At 40.7% G+C, this 12474-nt stretch overlaps 1 protein-coding gene and 1 long non-coding RNA gene across 3 annotated transcripts in view; one reads left to right on the plus strand and one right to left on the minus strand.

Moving 5' to 3' along the window:
• LOC146514046 (carboxyl-terminal PDZ ligand of neuronal nitric oxide synthase protein) overlaps nucleotides 1-12474 on the plus strand; it is a 51802-nt gene that overhangs the window by 10072 nt on the left and 29256 nt on the right. The window lies entirely within an intron of this gene.
• Nucleotides 1471-11967, minus strand: LOC146514047 (uncharacterized). The gene is made up of 2 exons (XR_014875100.1): nucleotides 8920-11967; nucleotides 1471-6986 (listed from the first exon to the last, which is right to left on the minus strand). It is a non-coding gene; the product is annotated as an uncharacterized LOC146514047 (long non-coding RNA).

Here is a 12474-nt window from a genome sequence, read left to right on the forward strand (position 1 = left end):
AATCGCAACAAAAAAGTCTATTTTCCCACATGTCCGTTTGTCATATTACTTAAAATATACGTGCCATGTTTGGAAGTTGTGCTTCTCTGCCTGGGAGCATTCTTCCTTAGCATGAGTAGGCAGATAAAACTGGGCCTATCGTACTTTAGTATCGTTTGTTGGATAATGATTGAGGAAAGTGCTGCAGGCTTTCGAGCTGGCAGGATAGGCTGCCCTACTTCTAAATGTGATTTGGAGTCGCGTGCGCGTTTGTGTGGGTGTGCGCGCCTGCACATTTATTTCACTTCTCTCATCTTCTTCCAAAGTGCTACATATAAAGCCTGAAGGTCTCAATCTTCCATTCCCCCAATTCAGCTCCCAAACACCCTGATCTTCTTTTTGTTTTACTACCGTACTACTCTCCCTCATTCCTCTCCTGTCTCAGATGTGCCGTGGTTCAAATATGCACAAAGCAGTTAAGGATTAAGCTCAGGTTGATGCAAACTTACCTCCATCAGTTAGTTACACTTTACTCTTGCTCCTTTAACAGCTTCCTCTTGCTCCTTTAACAGCTTCCTACTGCTTACTTGGGATGTCTTGATACCTTTAATGTAGCAAATTTATGATTTCCATATTTGGAGACACAGCTAAAGCATGGCTAATTTCCAGTTTGAATTGAACTCATCAACTCAGGTGAACCAACACTCCTCCTGACATGAATGTGGTTCAGTGTTCTCATCAGTCAGTCAAGCAATAAATTATTTCCTTCCTTCTTTATCTCACCTCATCTTAGTCACCATCTCTTTCCTTCCCAAAGCTGATCTCTTTTAACCTTTGTCTGTGACAGTGATATTTAACTTGTATTTATATGGATTTATAGGACTGGCTTGCAGTTAGGGCTGGGCCATATCATACCGTTCACGGTAATACCGATATAATGTTGGGCAATGATAAGAAAATGAAATATTGCGATAGAATATGGGTAAAACGCGCATGCGCAGTGCCTTTGTTTTCATATGCACATGGTGGAAAAAGCATGGCGGCGACGGAGAATGAGAAGGGCGAAACCGGATCGTTGAATGAAACGGATGAACCAGAATTGGTTTGTAAAAATGCTACAACTTCAGTGGTGTGGAACTGGTTTGGCTTTCGTCCGTCAGATACACAACAAAGCACAATTTTTGGTAGCGCATGCAAGCAGGAAATACGGCACACTTAAAATCAATCCTTTGATTTTCTGAAAAATTGACAGTGCCCCTTATAATCCGGTGTGCCTTATGTAGGAATTCTGGCTGTGCTTACTGACCTTGAATAGATTTTATGTGGTACACAATGCTCAAAAATCTGTCAAAAATTGTTTTAGTACGATACTACAAAGCCGCACCGCTTGATGGATTGTCGGAACATTACGACTACCGTAGTCAGGAGCCTCGCGGAGTGATACGTTCTGTGCTTCAACATAATATTGCCTTATTGTGTGTGGATAACCTCTTAAGTTTTGTGGATATTATACTCGGTTATGCTGAGGATATGTCGACCAATTTCCACTGGAAATACCTTTTGGTTAAACTGTCAGCAAGGAATTTGCATTTGCACTGTTACATTTTTAGCTTTAATGCACATAAAAAACAGCTGCTTATTTAAGTGAAAATACATTGATGAGGTTTTTTTTGCACTAATAAAGTTGTGGAGTTGTAAAGTATTTTGTCTCGCATCAATTATATCGTCTGTTATATTGTTGTCGCAAATTTTCAAATGTATATCATGATAAATATTTTTGGCCATATTGCCCTGCCCTACTTGCAATTAATATATACCTTGTTTTAAGTTGCATTTAAACCTGCTATGCAAATCTAATTGAAATAAAAGCTGTGCATTTTCAAAAGGCAGTCCCACATTTATGTGTATTATGGACTGATACATAGAAAGCACATTCGAGTGCTTAATTGAAGTAAAAGGCACCTTATTTTTAACCTCATTCACCCAATCACAAAGCACTTTATTCTGTGTTTGTCTAACATTCACTCACACACTCACATGGGTGGAAACTTAGGGTTTAACATCTTTCCCAAGGATAATTCACATGTAAACATGTAGACTGGCACTAGGGATTAAAATAGCAACCTTCCAATGACTAGATGACCCACCACGGCTGCTCCACAGTATAATGAGCTCTAGTAGATGTTTCTTCTTTGTGGACAGGCTGTGATCACCTGACCAGTGATACTGGGACTCTGAGCCTAACTGCTCTTTGTGGATATATGAGCAGATCTTACATGAGCTATCATGACTGCTTTCCAGACCCTAGCCAGTATAAAGTTAGTATAAAGGTGGAATTTGCACATTACACTACAAAGTGTCATCAGCTTAAATTGAAATCTATAAATTCTGAGCTAACCTGACACTGATGATGGACACCGCAACCAGTAGCTGTAAGATATTCCACTCCTTAAACTTAACCACCTTACTGCAAATGCACTCCTTTGTCCATTGTAGCCTTGGAATAACACACAAATATTATGTTTGTTATTATTTAAACAACAATTCATTAATAATAGATAAAACTTGAAATTTCCAGTATCATGTCACTTGCTGAGCAATACTATTTACCTTTGAAAATGTAATAATCATGTGAATGTAATATTATGTGCATCGTGATATTTGTTTAGCTGTGTGAAAAAGTGTAACAAGCTAGGTTCTGAACGTAGCTTTATTGACATCTGGATCCACGTACTCAGGATTGATGTAAAGAGGATAAAGCATGTGAGGAGCGTGTGCAGGCAAGACGTTGTGGTGCCACTGCTTTCTGATTTGAATGCATGCTTGGCATCAGCTGGTAGAATCAGCCTGCAGCACAAGAGAAATTATAAAATGATGTATAAAACTGCCAATCAGATTTAATAACTTAATAACTGAAGGTGCCAGATTGCCATTACTTATTGTTCCCACTCATTTGTACCTCTGATGGCACCCACAAGCCAGTGAATGCGATCAAACTAAAAGCAATTTAGCATAATTCTCCAGTTACTGTATCGCACATTGGCAGAGCCAGAAAACCAGAGTCTGTCATACTCAAACAATGATGTTCAGTGGGAGATTTTGTATTAACATAGATATATTTGAGGCCACAACCTAACATATAATATATATGTTAGGTTGTGGCAAACATATATCAAATTGTTCAAATACTTTGTAGCACCAAACCTCTCAATCACAGCTTTTTTCATGTTCACTTCAAGTAAAACGTTTGTTTGGCATAAGGTGAGCACAACGTTCCTTTTTAAAATGATTAATTATTGTTAATATCTTGCTCTCTTCGACAGTGCATCTTTTATCCTCTCTCTTTCCCCTCGCCTCCAATCGGTCGCAGCAGATGGCTGCCCCTTCCTGAGCCTCCAGCTCGTTCTGCTACAGGTTTCGTCCTGTTAAAAGGGAGTTTTTCATTCCTACTGTCACCAAGTGCTTGCTCATAGGGAGGTCATGTGATTGTTGGGGTTTCCTCTTTGTTATTGTAGGGCATTTACCTTACAATAGAAAGCGGCTTGACATGACTGTTGTTGTGATTTAGCGCTATGTAAATAAAATTGAGTTCAGTTGAATAGTTTGTCCTTTACTCGCAAATTTGGGAACTCACCTAAATTGGATGTCTGTGGCACCAACAGATGTTTAGTAGGGATGCCAGAGCTCTTCTTTCTTTTAAACAGAAACGTCATTGTCACTGGATCATTGAACAGTTCACAAACTAGACAAAGCTTGATTATAAACATAATCTGCCCAGCTTTGATGCATACTCTATTACACACAGTGCTGAGAGTGTTTTAAACAATAGTCTAAGTCAGTCTAGTGGATGATCTCACCATTTGTGAACTGTGAGTTTATCCAGTTTATTATGTCAACATGTATTATCCACAGTAGCTGCTAATACCACTCTGTGATTGGCCAATATAGGCTCATACTTGTCTATTAACAATATCTTTGTCTTACAAAGAACCGTGTTCCTGCAGCATAAGCAGATAGAATACAGATAAAATAAAAACTGTTGTATTTTTAGTAGACTGACTGAAGACAAAAACACCAAGGCTTTTATGTTTTGTGATTTCCTTTACAGATTTTATGTAACAAACTGCTGCAGTGAAAGTTGGAGAAACTGTTTGCTGCATTCATTGTTATCTTCACTAGCATCAAGCCATCAGGGCAGAAGAACTGAATGAATAATGAGGGAAGAGACAGCCCACAAGCTGTATAATGATATGCACTGGAGGCTTTAGCTTATTTTGGGAGCGGAATCTCAATTTCCTAAACTCTGAACTCTTTCATGTTTTCTTGTGCTTCCTTTGAATAATTTGATCCCAGCTGAATTTCTGTGTAATCTTTGACTGGTCTGGTTTCTCACTTTCTCTGCCTGTCTTTGGTGGCTTTTGATAAAGCCTAAGCTCCTTAGATCGTGTTCTTTTTTCATGTCTATTTGTCTCTATTTCCTGTCACCATCACCTAGATTAGGTACATCAGACAAGTGCAGGAACATGTTGTAGCTTTCCAGAATTATCCTGACTCCATTATACCAGCAAGCAATTTCATTCTGCTGACCATCTGTAAAAGAACTTTGGACACAGTCATATCAAATGTCAGTCATATCACCAACCTCTGTCTCTGTTGAAGAGCCGGCTATTTGTGAAAATCTAATTAGATTCCCACAGCAGCCATTGGGGAGCACTTGTTCCCAAACTGAAAAATCCCATGAGTATTAGATGGATTGCCATGAAACTTGTCTGCAGAGAATAAATCCTTTACTTCTAGTGCCTCGTTAAGCCCAATAAACTTTATATGGAATGCGTCTGCAGTTACTGATTGTCATTAAAAAACTAGCACAAACATGAATTCACCCAGAAGGCCATCAGTCAGTAATTTACTTCATTTAGCACCATGATCAGATACAAATGTATTTTTTCCTTTATGGTGGTTGCTCCATCACATCCCCCAAAGAGCCAATTAGAGCCAATCATTTTTATGCATTCATGCACAAGAACGGTAGAGGGTCTGTTCTGTTTTGGGGGATTTCACTGGCAAATGTCTAGTTGTGGTATTTATGAATACTTCAGTTGATATGTTGGCTCTCTTTTCCTATTTTTTGCATAGGGGACTTACTTCTTTAAGGAGCTAAACTAAACTAATATTGCCCCAGATTAGAGCTTGGCAATTAGATATATGAGCTATTTGCAATCAGCTGAGTTCATCAGTGTAAGAGTAATGTAGTTCTTCTGAATCTGGTAATGTATGGTTAAGAACGGAGTGCCAGTGTGGAAATCTCAATTCTTGTCTCTGAACAAGTTATCTCAGAGCTTATGCTGAGCAAGCTAGTTACTTGTTGCTCCTGACTGAGCCTGACTGATATATTGGCAAATATTGGTTATATGCCAATATACTGATATTCGCATATATAATGCTGATAAAAAAATAAAAAAGAGAAGTGAAGACGTGGGAGAAACACCCTTCAGCGATTTTATGACAGTTGCATAGTTTGTCCACCAGAGGGCGCTCAAGAACACAAAACCAGGACAAGCAACTAATTCAAAATAAGCTGGAAGAATGAATGACTAATCTAAATCTTCTTATTCTCTAAATCTTCAAATTCTTCTTAAAAAATGTTTTTTGGGTGTTTTTTGTTTTATTTAAACTAGATGGCGCAGTGGAGAGGAGACAGGAAACCATGGAGAGAGTTAGGGAAGACAGAGCAAAGGGTTGGAGTCGAGCCAAGGCTGCTGCATTTAGCTTTGCAGCAAAACACCCAAGATAATTTTTTAACTGCACTGTCACATTATCTTAGTAATATGCAATTTTTCCAGATTTTTGTGTGTCTAAGAAGAAAAAATTTTTTTTTGCTAATATATAAATACAGCTGGGCTCTAAACACCATCATACATCACAGATTGTGAGGTTTTAATGACTGCTGGCTTTTTCATGTTTAAACCCCACCGTTTAAATCCCCCAAATTGGTAATGTATTCTTTTACATGACAAACAAGTGTGTGTGAGCAGCGTGGGTCCGCTGTAGACCTTCTGGGTAATAAGTGAAAAGGACAGTACAGGAATAGTCCTGGTTATCAGACTGCACACTGCTCATCTCCACCAAGTCCTTTGATTCTGCACAAAAGACATTCGGTGTATTTGATCTCTTTGATTGCGTCCAATCTTCTGCAGTGTATTACTAATGAAGGACCTCAAAGACTCAGGGCCGCCAAATGAAAACACCAAATAAGATACCTGATTAATGTAAAGAAATGAATGCTGCCAGATTCAGTCTCCTCTTTCTCTGTGACTCCACTTGACCCCTGCCATTTGAGTTTGTAGTTACATTCCAGGTATTGTGTGAATCGTACAATGATTTAAACAGTTCACTTAAATATTATTACACACAGTGTTAACCCTGTCTTGTGGAAGAATGCAGTCAGGTTGGAATGAAATTTGCAGACAGCACTAAGTAGAAAGCAGCTGGCTGTCATCAATCAATGCCATGTGGTGGCACACTTTGCACTGCCTTCTGTTGTCAGACATGTTGTTGCTGGTGTAGTGGGCTGCATGAGAAGCTGTCTCAGTCATAGATTTAAGCTACTCACGTCTGAGCTTCATGAAAGCTCTCACACTCTCTTAAAGCCTCCTCAAGGGGACTTTTTGGGGGATGTTTGCATGTAAGGCACAGATGGTGGGCAACCCTGATTCACAGCCCATGTTTGCCTCCCTAAAACAGGGTTAGCATGTGATTAAGCACTGACCTCAAACCTTGCATTGTTCTAGTAAATGGTTCATCACCTAGTGTTTCCCCAACACCCAAGATGATTTGTTTTTAGCCCAACAAAGAGACAGCACACAGAGAACAACTACTGAAATGATAAGTATCCATTTATCCATCCATTCTCTTCTGTTTATCCAATTAAGGTTCACAGGGGGGCTGCAGTCTATCCCAGCTGCCATAGGGCGAGAGGTGGGGTCCGCCCTGAACAGGTCGCCAGTCTGTTGAAGGGTTTGAAATGAAATGCTTAACAGATTAACAAAAAACTGTTTTACCAGCTATTTTGATAATCAGTTATCAGTTATTCTTAAGATGCTTTATATTGTGAGGTACAGACAAAAACAGAGAACACGCCATATAAGCAAGCACTTTCAACTGTGGGAAGGAAAAACTCCCTTTTAACAGGAAGAAGGACTCAGGGACGGGCAGCCAGCAGCCATGAAGGGTTGGGGGGAGACAGGAAAAACTACACACAGTGGAAGAGAGCCAGAGACTATGACTAATTATTAAATACAAAGTAGTGTGTAGACACACAGATTTCTAGAAGGGGAAATCAGAGCCTTATTCAAAAAAATCTAAAAATATCAAAACATTTTTTCTTCTGGGTCTCAGCTTATTTTTTTATTTTTTCAAAGCAGATGTCAGATATTACATACACAAGTGTTTATTAGTCAGCCTATAGTACCATACAAGCTCTGTTACAGTATGGATGTAGATCGCTGATGGTTGCCCCCCTGCACTGGGTGCTAAAGGGATTTTATGGCTTGTGATCTGACAGCGTTCATCCCAGTAATCCTATTACTCTGACTGCTGCTTTGCCAGACTACTGCTTTGGACAGAGTCACACTCAGCATCCCTGTATCAGCCAGATGCCTTCGTTTACCCCCTTTCTGTATGATGCCCTGTTGCCCCAGTGGCTCCACCTGTCATTTCAGACACACAGTTTGGTTTCAGTTTTCATTGGTGCTTTTTTAAACAGAAACTCCCCGGCCTAGATGGCGTCTTTATTGTAATATAAACCCCTGGCTAAATCGATCCTGAGTGGTATCCAGACAGCCGTGCGCTTTATAAATGACACAGAGGGCTATTATTTGCATCACTGTTGTCAACCATGCCGAGCAGGTAAAATTATCCAACAGATTCAGCTGTTCAGATTCATCATCAGGACCAGATTTCCTTTCCTTGAGAACTGTGTTTAACTATAAAGAATTAATAATTTTTACCCACACTCTTTGGAATAAGTCTGATTATGACCTTCAAAACGCCAACAAGTGTTCATAGTATCACATTTAATGTAGAGTATTCCCATAATTTTAACAAAACTGCACAAGTTTCTGACACTGTCACTGTCTCTTAACCTCCTAGGACCTGTGTCCACATATGTGGACATCACATTTTGGGTTATTTAGACCAAAATACTCAATTTTGCTCTACAAAGGCCTGATATCCACTTACGAGGACATTATACTGCTACTGTTCTATCAAAATTTTAAACGAATATCCTCATATGTGGCTTGTTTTTTCTTAAAAACAAAAATAAGGTAAAAAAAAAATAATCTGGTAATTCTTTGTTTTTACATTCATCGGGCCCCAATATGCCCAAATATAAAAGAGAAATTAAAAATGCATGCCGTGGAAGAGTTTGGGTCCTAGGAGGTTAATGCAGCACTAGGTACTGAGATGCGTGTTGGTACAGTTCGCCCTCGCTTCCATTTTTCCAGATGTCAAGACATGCCTGATTAATTCCTCTGTTTTACACAACGTGTTAAAGCGCACCTGAAACACAATGAAGTGTGTAACTCACTCTTTTAAGATAAGGGTTTTTTTTAAGTTGTGAAATAACATGAATAACAGCCTCAGCTCCTCGTTCACCTTCAGCCTGTTTCTCATTGAGTGCAAGTGCTTGGCATGCTCAGGTTGTTCCTTTGTATTTCCTCCCTTCCCATGTGACTAACCCCGAGTAGCTGCCGTCAGCGCCCTGGGACTGGCTGTCCTTTCACTGTGCCTGTCAGTGACTCACTCAAGCGTGCGCCCATTCTCACTCCAAGGGCGCCAGCACTCGAGGAGTGCCTGCCTTGGCCCGCACTGGGGTTTAGCTGCTTCTTCTGACAAGTCTGCCTCAAGTGTAGTTGAATCCTCTCCAAAGGTACTCACATCTCACGTCACGCTCGCTGCTTACCATCCGCGGAAGGTTTTCATCTTGACCTTGCCGCTTTCGTTTTAAACGGAACGACACAATGGTGATCAATCCATGCGCTCCGTTGTATTCGCGTCCCAGACTTTCATTCTTTTCCTCTCCCCCCTGCACAGATGCACGAGCACGAGCTGTGATGGTCAATTCTGTCCGTCAGTCACTGTAAACAGACCTGCAGTGTAAGTAATGAAAGCCATTTATCTAGAAAAGTAACAGCTGGAGGTCCCAGATGGAGCTGGTGGAGAGTCAGGACCAGCTGGTGAAGCCTGTATTCCTGGTAGAAGATTGTCACTAAAGTCCCAAAATAAACATGCTGAGGTCAGGTTAAAGAAGAGTAAATGACGGTGAAGCAGCGTAAACAAAGCCCTTCGATCAACACTGTGCCATGTTCTACTGAAGAAAAAAAGCTGCAGTTATTTAACAGCCTGCCGTCTTGCGCGTAAGCCCGCTGTCATGGAGGAGCCCCTATTTAGCAGGCCGTTAAGTATTCTGTTTTCTGCTAACACCCGCTCTCTCTTGAGAAAAGACTGCTGCTGCTCACTGGGGGCTGCAAACAGGAGTAATATCATCACACAGTAGAGAGCAGTCAGCACACGCGTTATTTCTCTTCATTTTGTCCACTCAATTTTTCCAAACACACATATATATCTCTCTCTCTATATATAGAGAGAGAGATATGTAACGTCGCCAGGGTAAAGAAAAATAAAACTCCCCTCTATTTCTGATCTAGGCCAAGGTCGTTTTCCGGGGTAATTGCACCGACACACACATTTCTGCTGACTAACGATGAGACGTGCCAGGAGGTCTGGGCATCTCTGCTATCGTGAGAGTCACTCTGTCCTCCCTGTCTGGCCTCAGGAGTGACCGGCAGCAGCGATTTAAGCTCCACTTTCTGTTCAACTCATGCAGCAAAGTACATTTTCTTCATTTTTAATTGAATTTCGTTTTTTTTTCCCAGTAATTTGATTTCCCACCCCTCTTCCAAAAAAAAATCTTTATTTTCATGTTAAATGTTCAGCTGTTGGGGAAGCTAGTCTGTCTTCCTGCCTCAGTTCTGCTCCCAACAGTCATCTCATTGTACCCTGAATCCAGGAAAAAAAGCAGTGAAATTCCTTGGAACTCCCCAAATCTGGGGAATTATAATGAAGCCGTTGCTAGGTTGCGATCTATAGGGCCTATTGTGGATTCCTGTATAGATTCAATGGTACAACGGGGAGCATGAGTGACCCACAATGCACCTCGCATTCCACTGCTTTTCAGGATTGCTGAAAGCGGGGAGGGGTTGTGAGTGGGAGTCGGGGGTGCGCCCTTCTCATTCCATGATTTTTGTTTGCCCAACCTAAAACCCTCCTCATTTATTCATTCTTAAAATGTCCATTAACATCAAGCAGGAGGGGGAAAAATGTCCTTTTCCAAACACTCCTTTTAATTTTCGCAGAAGCCAGAATTTGAAACATGAATCGAGTAATGTTAACTGTAGGACTCGGTGGCCTTTCATTTAGAGGTTGCTGGCAGGTACCATTTGGGACCCGGAGGTTTATTTACAGTATCTGCAGTGTAATTACTTCCACATAATGACTGGGAGCTCTGTCCTTTGCTCTGCAGACTCTCAAGAAAAAAGGGATATCAGTCACATCTCTGTCTCTTTTTAGTCTTTATATATGTACAGTAAGAATACTAAGAATAGAAAGATTACTGATCACATTCAGGGTGAAAATTGGCGTTACTTGTATACAAACACTATCTATCCCATGATCACCATACAGGGTTAATTTAGGTAGCAGGGTCTATAATATTATAATGTTTCTGATATCTGTATTTAAGGTAATCTAATGGTTTAATGGAGATTTTTAGCATGTAGCATGGTAACATTTGCTCATTAACACTGAACTAAAGGTGCAGCTGATTGGCCTGGACAGTTAAAGAATAGCTAGTCAAAGTCTTGCAGACATTTCAGTGATAAAATGTAGTGTCACAGTGACACTCGAGGGAAAATTAGGAAAGGTAACAGGATTTGTCTTCTGGACATGAATGTCAAAACTGCTGTAATCCATCCACTAGCTACTGAGATATTTCAGTCTGGGACAAAGTCGTGTACTAACATTGCAGGCCTTAAAAGCACATGAATAGATAAGTCTTAAAGATTAAAGCTATTTTCCAAAGTTTTAGTATCATTCTGAGGGCATTGCAGTTTGTCAGATAAACAATCTCAAGTATCTGATCTGGCTGCGGCTCTCATTGCCTTGAAGCTATTAAATATTTAATTACTCACAAATTGAAAATGCTCTGTAACCTTTTTTTTTGTCTTGCCTTCTTATACTTTCCTAATAAAAAGTGATTGATCTCTCTCCTTTGGTTTAATCTTCCTCTGTGTTTCTCTGTTGTAAAATAGCTAGCTCAAAACAAAATATAACAGTGAAATGTTCTACTGAGAGTGAGTTTTCCCTTCCTCGTTTTGTGCACATAGCAACTTCCATCACTATTCTGTCTGACACTTTCATAATAGATTGCAGAGAGGAAACGCTGACTGGAATTTGTTACGCTGTCTGGGAAGACTGATGAGTCTGAAGGCTTAAATGCTCACATCCAGGCTGAGAACGGTCTGAAGTAAATGCTCTCAGTATGTTCGCCTTGAGCTTTTACATTGCTGTAGTACTGCAACACTCACTGTCAGCATTGCAACTAAAGTTTTATGGTTAAAACCTGAGTCTTTGAAGGGAGATTTTTAGCTCATGTGCCTTTGCATGTCTGTTCAGTCTTCATTAGTCATGCACCTTTCATTGCATTTCAGGTCTTATTCCTCTCACGTGAGCCTGTAAATCTGGTTACCTAAATTTCTCTAACCTAATTCAGAAAGTTTCAGCATCCGTAGCAGCGCGCTAAAGTGAACTAAGCTCTTCTCTGGAATATCCTTAGGGTTTTCAGAGCTGACATACGGCTTAGTGCATCTTGTGTCATGAGCTTTTAATTGTTTGTTCTGATGTCAATACCGGGAAAACCATAACAATGCAAGTTATTACATTAATATTTCAAAACACTTTGCACTTATCCATCCATCCATTCGCTTCCGCTTCTCCTTTTTCAGGGTCGCGGGGGGCGCTGGAGCCTATCCCAGCTGTCATAGGGCGAGAGGCGGGGTACACCCTAGACAGGTCGCCAGTCTGTCGCAGGGCCAACACACAGAGACAGACAACCATTCGCGCTTACATTCACTCGCACATTCATACCTAGTGGCAATTTGGATTTTCCAATTAACCTATCCCCACAAGCTGCATGTCTTTGGACGGTGGGAGGAAGCCGGAGTACCCGGAGGGAACCCACGCAAACACGGGGAGAACATGCAAACTCCACACAGAAAGACCCCGGCCTGATGTTGGAATTGAACTCAGGACCTTCTTGCTGTGCGGCAACAGTGCTAACCACCGTGCCACCGTGCTGCCACTTTGCACTTAAGCAAAGAAAATATAAAAATTTCATACTTTGGATGAAGTTGCAAAATCCCACAAAATCCCACA

The sequence above is a fragment of the Neolamprologus multifasciatus genome, chromosome 7, assembly GCF_963576455.1.
Source record: "Neolamprologus multifasciatus chromosome 7, fNeoMul1.2, whole genome shotgun sequence".
Taxonomy (NCBI): domain Eukaryota; kingdom Metazoa; phylum Chordata; class Actinopteri; order Cichliformes; family Cichlidae; genus Neolamprologus; species Neolamprologus multifasciatus.